Source organism: Amblyomma mixtum, chromosome 9 (genome assembly GCF_055824585.1).
Source record: "Amblyomma mixtum isolate Tamu chromosome 9, ASM5582458v1, whole genome shotgun sequence".
Taxonomy (NCBI): Eukaryota; Metazoa; Arthropoda; class Arachnida; order Ixodida; family Ixodidae; genus Amblyomma; species Amblyomma mixtum.
Window position 1 is genome coordinate 38,289,846 of NC_143020.1, and position 13,482 is coordinate 38,303,327.

The following is a 13,482-nucleotide window of genomic DNA, read 5'->3' on the forward strand; positions in this document are numbered from 1 at the left end:
ACATTCTCTGATGTTTGTCTGATGCCACGTCGGTGAAAAAAGATTTTATGATGGTGACGTCGGGGTGCTAACATAATATGCACGGAGTTGAAATCAATCTGTTGTTTGACTACTAGCTCTGCTTCGGTTGTATGCTCGACGTCAAAGGAAACTTTCGAACACTTCAGCGTCTTTTTTAACCAGCCATTTGTATATTGTAAAGCATTGAGGGGGTCACAGTGTCCCAGAAGAACCAAATATCGCAAAAATTTCTTCAAGCTCCATACTGAAATTTTTTGTCATGACTGTAATGGGGTATATTTGCCGCAATTGCCGCAGTGCTGTACTTGCATGACTGTAATGCTGTATGCGCGCGAGAGCAATCGGCGAGAAGTGTCCTGAGGGGGAGTGGCCCAAGGCCCTGAACAGAAATCTCGCATCCATGCTGCGAAATGTGCCGTAATTAAAGGAGGATGTCTACGCAAGCATTGGAATCGTCCGACCAAAAGTTCATAGCAGCCCACAACAGCGGTGGAACAATGTTACGATGCAGATATGGAAAAGATTATTGATTCAAATACCAAAGAGGTGAGAGAGATGCACTATACATTTCCTATGCATGGGGCCAGGCGTCATGTGAGGCCTAGCTTGTATGTGTCCTCTCGTTCGTCATGTCTTCCTTAGTGCACCATTATTTCATTTTAAGTCATGTGACGTTCAACTTCTGCTAGCTGAGATTCTCTGTAGTGCCTTCTCCTCTTTTTCCTTTATTTGCCGTTTCTTTCGTATTTCTCAGCGATTACCAATCTAGAATCAGAAAACACAAAACTGGTCCACAAGCGAAGATGGATGTTTTTGCCGGTGAGCCTGGCATCTGTTAGCTCATGTGCGCTTGGCATTTGGGGTAGCCTTTTGGATCCCCGGTGCACTGCCACCTCAGCCCCCCTGCAGGTCCCCTCTTCGAAGCTCATTACTGCCAATCTGGGTCCCACGAGAGACCGAGGAAAGGTCCGGTAATCTTTTTATGCATGAAGGCTGGTGCTATGTAGCAAGCCCACTGGGCCGCCCTTCTACATCCACCCGATGCCGAGTAACAAATCCCACTCATATCCCGAGTACGGCCCGCATGGGCGGCTCGTGCCGTGCCCACAACTGACTGAAAATCAGGGCCCCATATGTGCTACTTGCCAACCATGCATTTGATTTGTATTAAAGAGCAGGTTTTAGAGAAGTTTAACCTTAGACCTTCTAAACTAGCACGACAAAGAGCCACATATATTTTCGTCTACAGCCTACTAAAGAAAGAACACATTTGTGCCTCGTGTGCACAAATTTTTTTGCCTCATCAATCAGAATGCGAGGGCATTCTGCATAGCGTGCCAGCTCGTCTCTAACGTCTAAATATATATCAGACGGTCACAAACCAGCCACGTTTACAGCCGGTCGCTTCGGAACTAAAACCCTTGTGAAGAACGAAGCCGTTTAGCAACCATATGTTTACCATCGCACGCAGTTAGAATATGCATGTCCCAAGCAGAGGAACCCTCATAACCATTCGGTTCTTAATCATCTGCCTTATAATAATCAGTGTATTTACTTTCACTGCACTCTATCTGCGCTATTGCACTTCACTGCTGGGCAAAGAATCGTCAAGAGCGGCGCCGGCAGTTTCAACGAGAACAACTCCCACCATTAGTTACTTGACGGCACCAGGACATCTTTGCGCATGGACGTCCAACGCAACGTCTCTTGTCGTCGGCGTCGTCACAAGCGCTGACCATTTCGATCACCGTTCAGCTATTCGGGAAACCTGGGGTGCGGGATTGCGAAGAATGAACTTCAAGGTGCTCTTTCTCTTGGGCGAAAGTGGAAACGAGGTGATACAGAGACGGATTCTCGAAGAGAACACGGTTCACGGAGACATCCTTCAAGGCCAGTTTGCTGATTCTTATGAAAACCTCACCTACAAGACTGTTATGCTGATCCGCTGGGCGCACAATTTCTGCCGCGAAGCAGAGTTCGTCATGAAGATTGACGATGATATGCTTCTGAGCGTGTGGGATTTAGCTGTAAGTCTTAGGCGTCTGCGAGGAGTCAAGCTCACGATGTGGGGACAGCTCTACCAAGGTGGGAAGCCGGTTCGGCAGAAAACGTCCAAGTGGTACGTGTCTAAAGAAATTTATGTACCAGATACTTACCCTGACTTTTTGTCGGGAACTGCGTATCTCATCTCCGCGGATAGCATTCCTTTTCTGGCAAAAGCAACATATGACCAGCCTTTTTACTTCCTGGAAGATGTCTACCTCACTGGGTTAATTGCGGAAAGAATGCAAATTAGGCGAGTCAGTGAACAGGGTTTTTTCACTGTGAAACAGCCGTACCAGAAGCCGTGCGCCGTACCAAGGGTGGTAACATCTCATTGGTGGACCCCTGCGGAGCTGAGAATTGCGTGGAAGAACGCCGTTTCGCGCCTACATCTACGATTGTGCAAATAATAAAAGAAATATAAAGAGTTGCATTGCACATGTTTAATCACTCATTCCATCCATCCTGTTTCACATCATCTCTATCTTCCCATTCTTTAAATTGACCTTTTATCTGGCTTTCCGGATCCAAGAAATACCATATGTTGAGCTTGCTTTGGAGTTGCCCACAAAAACGATGAAACATTGAAACCCTAACTTGATTTCTGCCGGCGGTAAATATTCTGACCTGCGTCCCGAATATGCCAGTGCCCTTGCCAGCCTTTTGCGGTCGTACAGCGACATTTTTGATTTCGGTCACGGATCCCTGGGCCAAACGTCCGTCGTCACACATCGCATAGATACTGGAGATGCCCGCCCTGTTCACCGACGGCCTTACAGAGTTGCTCTTTCAGAACGCCATATCATTCAGGAAGAAGTGGACAAAATGTTGGCCAGCAACATTATTGAGCCATCGAGCAGCCCCTGGGCGTCTCCGGTAGTACTTGTCAAAAAGAAAGACAACGGCTGGAGGTTTTGCGTAGATTATCGACACCTCAACAAGATCACAAAGAAAGACGTGTACCCTCTTCCTAGGATCGATGACGCCCTCGACTGCCTGCATGGTGCCAACTACTTCTCCTCCATCGATCTCCGTTCTGGATATTGGCAGATCTCTGTTGACGAACGAGATCGTGAGAAGACGGCTTTTGTCACCCCGGATGGACTCTACCAATTCAAGGTGATGCCTTTCGGCTTATGTAATGCCCCTGCGACCTTCGAGCGCATGATGGACTCCTTACTACGCGGGTTCAAATGGACCACATGTCTGTGCTACCTCGATGACGTCATCGTATTTTCATCAACCTTTGAGGGCCACCTCCATCGTCTTTCGGCTATTCTTGGCGTCTTCCGACGAGCTGGCCTTCAGTTGAACTCCAAGAAGTGTAGCTTTGGTCGCCGGGAACTCAAGATCCTCGGACATTTGGTCAACACCCATGGCATACAGCCGGACCCCGACAAAATTCGCGCTGTAAGTGGTTTTCCTCCACCGAAATCTAGCAGCGACGTGCGTAGCTTCCTCGGACTTTGCTCATACTTCCGGCGATTTGTACCAAACTTCGCGGAAATCGCCCGTCCACTCACGCAGCTTCTGAAAAAAGAGGTCTCCTTTTCCTGGGGCCACGAACACTCGGCCGCCTTCGCCGCTCTTATTGCCCACCTCACCCGTCCGCCTGTGTTGGCTCACTTCAATCCATCAGCACCCACAGAAGTACGCACCGACGCAAGTGGTCATGGCATTGGTGCCGTTCTCGCACAACGTCAGCTCGGCTCCCCTCGCGTCATCGCCTATGCCAGCCGACTCCTCTCTAAGGCCGAACAGAATTATTCCATCACTGAACGTGAGTGCTTAGCCCTAGTCTGGGCCATTACGAAGTTCCGCCCTTACTTGTATGGGCGGCCATTCACAGTAGTCACTGACCACCACGCCTTGTGTTGGCTTTCTACACTCAAAGACCCTACTGGCCGCCTTGGACGTTGGGCCTTGCGCCTTCAAGAGTACAATTTTTCAGTAGTTTATAAGTCTGGCCAGTTGCACCGAGACGCCGATTGCCTGTCCCGTCATCCAGTCGACCCGCCAAGCCAACCTGAATGCTACAATGACGATTTCGTGCTCTCTATTTCTGACTTTTCCAACATTTACCGTGAGCAACGCCAGGACCCTCAGCTTCGCGAAATTATCAGTCGCCTCTGCGCCGATCGCCATGACCCTGCCCTTCGTTTGTTTGCGCTCCGCGACGGCACCTTATACCGGCACAATATGCGACCTGATGGCCCTGACCTTCTACTAGTCGTCCCTCAGCACCTACGCAAAGCCGTCCTTGAACAGCTTCACGACGTTCCGACAGCGGGTCATCTAGGCGTCTCTCGCACATATGACAGTGTGCGCCGTCGGTTTTTTTGGCCAGGCCTCTACCGCACAGTCCGCCGATACGTGGCTGCTTGTGACCGCTGTCAACGCCGGAAAAAGCCATTAGTTTTACCAGCTGGACTTCTGCAGCCGATCGACATCCCCATAGACCCCTTTTCTCGCGTGGGTCTGGACCTTCTAGGGCCTTTTCCGCTCTCCGCATCGGGGAACAAATGGATTGCGGTGGCCACTGATTACACCACACGCTACGCGGTCACACGAGCAATACCAACCAGTTGTGCAACCGATGTCGCTGCTTTCCTCCTCAACGACGTTATACTCGTCCATGGAGCTCCCCGCCAACTGCTCACCGACCGTGGCCGTTGCTTTCTTGCGCGTATAGTCGACGAGATCCTACGGTTGTGCAACGTTCGTCATTCTTTCACGACTGCCTACCATCCACAGACGAACGGGCTTACCGAACGCCTTAACCGGACATTAACTGATATGCTGTCTATGTACGTGTCTGATGACCACCGCGACTGGGACATCACGCTGCCATTTGTGACATTTGCATACAATTCGTCGCGTCACAACACTTCCGGCTACTCCCCCTTCTATCTTCTATACGGCCGTGACCCTCTGCTTCCATTCGACAGCCTGCTCCCTCCAGTCGCCACTGCCAGCTCATACGCCCGTGACGCCATAGCTCGAGCTGACGTTGCCCGCGTTGTTGCTCGCAACCGACTCACAGCCTCCCAGCACTCCCAGAAACGTCGCTATGATTCCTGTCATCGCAACACCGAGTATTCTTGCGGCTCTCTCGTGCTGCTTTGGACCCCAGCTCGCCGCGTTGGCCTCTCGGAAAAACTTTTGCCACGATATACAGGCCCCTACCGTATTTTACGACAAGTGACTCCAGTGACATGCGAAATTGTGCCCTTGCATCCCGCACGCCATACCTCCACACCTCGCACTGAGACGGTCCATGTTGCACGCCTCAAGCCGTACTACACGGACCCTGGTTTGGACGCTAGTACGCACCGGGACGGTGCTTTTCAGCCGGCGGGGTAGTGTTACATTAGGCGGTGCATGCATAAGGAAGGAAGAAGAAGAAGCTCTTGAGTTTTTGTGAAGAAGACGACGGTCGAGCAGTGTCGGCTGGTGCCTGCAGTAAACGCCTGTGGTTTTAAAGCCCTGTTTTCCGTGTCCGCTCTCTGCAATCCCAAGCGGAACTACCCCGTAACAATATTTTCCATTCACACCGATTTGTTGCTATTTCGAAGACATGTTTCCATAAGAGAACAATGCCATATTAAGTAGCTTTCTTGGGGATGGGCTGCGTTGCTATCAGCGTCGTTGGTAGTATTCTTTGGCGCTTAGTGAGATCAAGTGTATTGCTATTTGCTAACAAAAATAAAACGAACAAACCAAAGAGAGCTAAAGCTGTTTCTTTACAATAGCCTGTCATTACAGGACAAATGGAGCAAAAAATTTGTTGAAACAAACATTATGACGTAAAACACAGAAATGTCGTGCTATACTTTAACGCGCTGCAAATTAAAAAAACTTGCTAGCAGAAATTGTCAACGTGTGTACCAAAAACAATAAAAAAATATCTATAAAAGTTTGTCACAGAAAGAACCGAAAGGTATCACTAAATTGATCTCTCAATTAGAAGTTGCTAAAGTTAAGAACCGCTGGTAAACGACGAATTGGTTTCAGGAAACAAGGCATGCAGAAATAATGTATCTTTGACAGTCGAAAAATACCCAACAAACCAAAACAAAGCAGAGAGATTGAGCGTTGTGTTTTATAGTTTGTCTGAACCTGTATTTTGCGTTGCCTTTTACAATAATTAGGATGTACCAACTGAGCAAAATTTCGCTCTTACCAGAAATAATGCATGACAACCACAAACATTAGATGTAACTATCTAAAAAGCTTAAGACGGGGACTGTTTTTTAATGATTTCTTACCTCTGACTATCCGTCCTCTAGTACACCCTTTACATTTTGGTGATGGCGAACTTCCCTAAATGTACCTTCCAAAAACGAAAAATCATTGTATTTACCTAAAGAATGTCCTATACAACGTGGAACACGACCTAATTCCCCACAATCTAGCCTCGTCTGGCTGCCGAAAGCGCACAAACCGCTACATTCTACCTTTTATGCGAGACCGCGCGGCCACTACAGGCTTCAGGGAGCACAGCTCGATGTAGGTGAAACATCTCAGATTTAATAAACACGGGCAGCAGCAGGACAGCGCGAGAAACACCATGCGGTTCGCATCTTCGCTTTGCCATGCGCTTCGCATCTATCGACCAGTAGAATGAGGACATAAAAATCTGGACCGTCTGAACACAGTCACAAGCGGCCCGTGGGGAATACGCATCTGTCGCGTTATCAGTACGGGTGCGACCCATCCTCCAGCACTGCTCCACGGACACATCTCACTTGATCGGAATCGTTCGGACACCAGGCCATGCTTCGCTTTCAGGAAACGAGTGGGCAACTGTGCTCGGCCGAGAGCTGACCCGCCCGGCACGGGGGATATACAGGCGAAGAGACTAAATTATCAAGACCGCCACGCACAGAGGCTTCATCATACGCACCCATCCTAGAACACTACATGCACTAGAAAAGCACACTCCCTCCACCCACGCACACAAATCCCTCAGCAGAGCGGACACATTTGCCTGCAGCTAGCTTAAGACGCACACTTTCCCAAGCCACTACCAGAAAACTTCTTTCTCGGACAATATTCTAGATAGCGTCTAACATACAGAAGGCCTACAGACGCACTCCCCCGCTCCCTATGGAAATGCCCTAACACACCGCAATACCAACCACCCATCCTCCACTTCACTTTCTCCTCTTGGGAGGTGGCTTTCTCCAGCGTAGACCCATAAGACCACCAACAGATGGTCGAGTGGTTGCACAGCATAGTAACAGCCAACGGTATCTTCTACAAAGGACACATCCCAAAGAGCATGGCCACCTACTACCAATCCTATGGGTAAAAAGTTGTGCCTCCTCTTGTGTATTAGTGCAACCGCACGCCGGCAGCTGCTAAACTTTGAAACGCCGAGCCAGCATAAAGCACGAAGTGGGAAAACTGGTGCCGTCATGCCACTGATTTTGCTGTCTACTCCTTCTTTATGATGCAGTGATGTTGCAAATTTAAAGGACAGAATTGTTCAACTTGTTGATTTAACTGATGGTCATAATGTATACTGTATTTTGCCAGCAATTTCAAAAGGCTGAATTTTGCAGGAGACTACAAGGTAGGTGAATTATTTCACCAGTTATTATTACTCTCCAAAGTAATGTCTGCCACCGAGATACGGATTGTATGCGTAGAGAGCTAATCTTAGAGCAGAGAAGGACAAATTAGCTTTGCATCTTGGAAATGTGGCTGCAGGAGAAAGGCAAACGGGACCATACCATCCAGCTCTTGGAACACTCCACGAAACAGATATGCAGGATGTTAAGCCGGATTACGAACAAGAGAAAAGGGGTGAAGGAACGAGATGCGTTACGGATCACTTCTGCGCTCATCATACCGAGGATGACGTACGCGCTTCCGTACCTACAACCTAACAAAGGGCAAAAGAACAAAATGGAAACATGCATCAGAAGGGCGTATAAGCAAGCTTTAGGCGTCATGACCTGCGCCTCGACAGAGAAGCTGATGAACATGGGGGTGTACGGCACCTATGAGGAGCACAGCGAAACCATGCTCAGATTTCAAATGGAAAGACTTAAAAGAACAGCCGCTGGCCGCGCACTACTGGTCAAGCTAGGATACCCGGCAGAAGACGAGGGCGAAGACAAGACAGACATTGACAGCCAAATTAGGAGCACTTTCTTGGTTAAACCAGTGCCCAGAAATATGGACCCCAAGAACCACGAAGGAAGACGGGCGGCGAGATCATTGGAGTTGGACAGGTTCCTAAAGAAGAAACATATGGTTCTGTATGTTGACGCGTCCAAGTACAGAGCGAAGGAAAACGCTAGGGCGGTAGCAGTAGTGAACGCCAATGGGAATATAGTTACTGGTGCATCAGTGCGCACAAGGACAACACAAGCAGCGGAAGAGATCGCCATAGCTCTAGCCCTGACTGGAGCCAATCGGCAGGGACTGAGTTACTGGATAGCGACGGATTCTCAGGCTGCAGCAAGGGCATACAGAGATGGAAGGATCGGCCGAAAAGCCGCGAGTATCCTCTTCGAACAAAAACAACACAGACATGGATTAAACAACACAAGCATTCAACACACCATCATTTGGGTCCCTGACACTGGGGTTGAGGGAAATCTCATGGCAGACACCGTTGTCCGAGGGTTCACGAACCGGAGGGCGGGTTTGCCGGTCGAACCCTTCAGCACGCCAGAATCTTACGGGGAGGCAATGAAGGCGTTGTTGGGAGCGCGCAAGAAGTACTCGGCTCCGGCGGATATCCTCGACAGAGAGCAGGCCACCACGCTCAGACGACTACAAACAGACACCTACCCAAGCAGAGCCATGTATCACAAAATGTGGCCGAACAGATACGCGAAAGAGTGCGTGTGGTGTGGGGGCTACGCCACAACGTACCACGCCACCTGGGGCTGCGAAAAAAGCCCTTTACTACCAAAGGTAAATAGCCCTAGTCTAGAGCAGTGGGAGGCCCTCCTGGCTGACTCCAACCCGAGCACACAGCTTATGCTGGTGACGAGGGCCAAGGCAGCGGCGGAGGCCAACGGGATCCTGGGCTAGGGAAGACCGACCACTGAAGCTCCACATCTATCTATCCCCATCCCCCTACTCCCTAACTCTTCCTTTTGAAAAAAAAAAATAAATGTTTTCACTACTACTACTAGACACTGGAGGATAAAAATTTCACGCTTTCAGTAAACGGTATATTTGCCTGCAGCTCGACTCGGTCTGCCCTGTAACTTGTGTATTTTAATATAGTTGATATCTGTGGAATTTCCCTGTACCAAAAGATAGGAATGCCGATTTTAAGCAACGAGCGACGACTCCAGCAATATATATACTTAGCTTTCCTCAAATTTTTAACAACTTTATTCAAGTTCACTCAGGGGACTTTAGGGCAAGTGATTTACTCGCGCTGTACAAATAAAGAAAGTTCGTTCCCGTATCGTGCACATTTGTTGCAACCGCATCGGTTGTGACATTACACGCCGACGAGTACTAGCCGCGTACTAGCATGTACGAGCATGTGTAGGTCAGAGTAGGATGCGTGTGGATTGCCGCCCTAGTGATAAAATGCGAAAATATGAAGGGCTGGTGTGAGGAATTCCTCGATATTATCGGCAGGAAGAGTGAACCAAACATCGATTCTAATGAAAGAACTGAGTTCTTACTCAAGGGAAGACTCCAGTGCGAAATCTAACTGTTGACCTATATATCTGGATCGCACCATCTTTACAAAATAAAAATTGGCTGGGGTTCAACCCTGCAGTCCTTGTATACAGTGTGGATGCAATTTTAAGCATGGTCATATACAGTTTGCTGTGGTTTAATGATTATTTGCTACATCCTTCGTCAACGCACCCTGTCGACGTTCTTGATAATCAAAAAATAATCAGATTCAATCAGACGTCGAGGATACACAGCCGAAGCACTGCTTTCAGCGCGCGACCGCTCAATGGCTCTCTACGAAAGTAAAGCAACGCTTCGCGCTTTTTATCTTATCCGATGAGCGGCGAGTCACGTGGCTCCGCGCAACGGCGAGGTGAGCGTTGAATGACGTTGTTCAACAGAGTTGAGAAGCTGAGCGAACGACGGCGAATTTACGCACCACAGCTGCGCCAAGGCGCGGTGAGTAACATAGTATGATATCAACGCTCCGCCGCTTGAAGCTCATTCTTCAGAGTGACATGACCTTGAGGTTCTGCATGTAAGTGGTAGAGGTTCCGCCCTAAAAGTCTTTTCAGCTTCCGCAAAAAATCTTTTAGGCAGAGTGGGATGCACCAGTGTTCCCGCCTGTAGGCTACATGTGTCACGCATAGAAAATACAAGATTTGGGCGAGGGTACATTTGCCATTGCCACCTATTCCGCGCTTGTATCGTACATAATAGACAGAAACAGGCTAAGTGTGGGCTGTGCAATGGCGAAGCATGCAGTGTGTGCATGCATGCAAGACGCCCGGCTATATGATTGTCAGTTGCTGGCAGCCGCAGCAGGTGCTCTCCCTGCGGCGCCCTGACAAAGCCAAGGCCGCTGTGTGCGGGCAATCGGCTGGTATATTACCGCCTGCAGCCTTCGTAAGACCTGCGCAGATTACTCTGGGCTTTAGAATAAAGAAACATCATGCGCCATTGCCGTACAACAACTACCAACAGCCCCACGTACTACAGCTGTGCACGGGAAGAGTTGACATTGTCATATTTACCCAGCCTGCGCATCCTACTTCGGATGAAAAGGGGCTAAACGCGCCCAAATACCAAGACCTTGTATCTTGCACTCCAATGAAGAGGTGCTGTTTGAATGTCATAATTAGAATAAAACTCCCTTCTTTACCTGAGATGTTCTGGTGCTTCATTGCACTTATCGCATTGCATTTTTGGTGGTGTTCTACGGACGCCGCTGAGAAAGTGGCCATCATAACGTTTCTTCACTGTTTCAACACACCTCACTTACGCCAGCACTACAAGCGCTTTCTTCTTCTCCATTAAAAATGGGGCGCATGGCTTCGGGACTGATTGATGAACATGCAAGCCTTCGTCGACTGCGCCAGAGACCGCAGAAGCTTTGTTAGTGTCGTCGTTCATTGCAGCAGCTTTCTTAACGTCCGTTAGCCGACGCCTTTAGCGACGCGCCATTGAAGACAAAGTAAATTCTTGTTCTCATGCCGGCATTCTTTTCATTTCCTGTGCTCCAAGTGATCGCCCTTTGACTTGACCAGTGAAAGATGACATGCACCATCAGAAAAGGCCCCGCCCTTCACCCTACAAGGAAGTGATACCAATCAAAAATCGTCCAGAGCCTTTCTATCGACAAACGAGAAGAGGCTAACTCAGTGGTGCGGGCATCTTTGGGTGTTGCCAAAAGGGCGACGCTTCGGGTTTGCGAATAGATGCAGCGCTCGAGAGAACAACAGCCACAAAAAACCACTCAGAAACATCACACGAGCGGCATGTCTTTGCGCATATTGTTTCTCAAGCTTTGCTATTTCGCCTCACCACGCCTCACCCCACCTCCCTGCTTTTTCTGGGTCCCCTCGCAGCAAAAAACATGCTTATTGCATTTTTTGTAGCACCCTTTGTTCCTGCCCCTAAGCTCCTCTGTGTCTCTATTCTGTCGCTGCCAGCCCCCTTTCCCGAAATGGACAGGATGTGCTCACTCTAAAACCCACTACCGACAATTTTTAATCGCCCTACCGCCCACCATCCTACGCGACGCTTCTACGGAGTGGGGAGGAGGCTCTAATTCTACTACTTCCTTACTGTGTCCCGTCACTGCATGCTGACGTCATGAAGAAGTTCTCCGCGCCGCTTCAGCCTTGATTGGAGCAATGTTTTTCTCCTTTCGTGCGGTTGGCTTGAGAGTGAGGAAAAGGGAGCGGCGAAAAGACGCGCTGGCACTCGCGCATCCTCGTCGACCCTCTGTCGTAAAGTTTTGTGCGCATTTCATCGTGTTTCCTTGAGCAATCCGATATCGAAAATCACAGCGCCGTCCTACGCGTACGTCGAGTGAAAGAGTGGTGAAACCCTGTCGTTCCTGTCTCAGTTCTGAACGGCTTCTCTCCAACAGACGCGAGTGGTGAACTAGATACCACTGAGAGCTTACCACATTCGCTGACGTTTGAGCGGTGACGGCCATGATGGTGAAGAAAGATTTTATGACGGTGGCGTCAGTGTGCTATGACGTGAGTACGCATTTTAAGTCACTCTGTTTTTTAACTTCTGGCTCTGCTTCGGTTATATGCTCGGTGTCACCGGATACTTTAAAAGAGTTCAGCGCCTTTCTTTAACCAGCCATTAGTAGATTGTAGGGGATAGAGGGGATCTCAGCGGCCCACAAAAACAAAGTATCCCAAAATTTTCTTCCAGTTGCATTCCGATATTTCTCGTCCTTCAAAATAACATGACTGGAATTTGTTTTATGTTTTTTATTATTTTTACAGAGGCTTATGCTGTATACTTGCGAGTGCAATAAGCGAGAAGGGTCATGAGGGGGACCGCTGAAGGCCCTGAACAAACATCTCGCATCGGTGCGAGTGAATGTGGTGTAAATAAAGCAGGGTGTCTACGCAAGAGTTGGAATCGTCCGTGCAAAAGTTTATAGCAGGGCAAACCAGTGGTGTAATATTGCTATGCAGATATGCAAAACAAGACTGTTTCAATACAAAAGAGGTGAGAAAGATTCAGAATATTGAGCATTGCCCTGGCATAGGGCCAGGCGTCACCTGACGCCTAGCTCTTTAGTCCTGATTTCTTTTGTGCGCCATAATTTCTTTTTAAGTCATGTGACGTTCAACTTCCGCTACGTGAGAACCTCCCTAGTGCCTTCTCCTGTTTTTAATTTTTATGTCTTTTCTTTCGTATTTCTCAGCGATCATCAGTCCCGAACAAGAGAAAACAAAACTGGTTCAGAAGCGAAAATGCACGGTTTTGCCTGTGGGCCTGGCATGGGCGATCCCTTGTGCGCTTGGCATTTGGGGTACCCTTGTGGGTCCCCGCTGCATGCCCCCTTAGCCCCCTTGCAGGTCGCCGAAGCTCACTGCTGCTAATTTGGGTCCCACAAGGGACCGAGAAAAGGTCGCTTAATCTTTTTCAGCATGAAGGCCGCAAAGGTCCCTTGCTGGTGCTATGTAGCAAGCCGACTAGGCTGCCATTGCGGGTCCGCCCTGTGCCGAGTAACAAATCCCGATGCCGAGTAACAGATGCCGAGTAACAAATCCAGTAACAATTTGTGTTACGGGGCAACCATGTTTTTGCTGGATTAAAAAGCAGGTTTTAGAGGTATGTAAAGTTAGACATCTTAAATCAGTACGACAAAAATCCACATATATTTCCATCTAGTCTAAGAAGGAAAAAGCGCATTTGTTTCTCGTATCCACAATTTTTTTCATTTTTTTGCTTCATCAATCAGAATACGAGGGCATTCTGTAT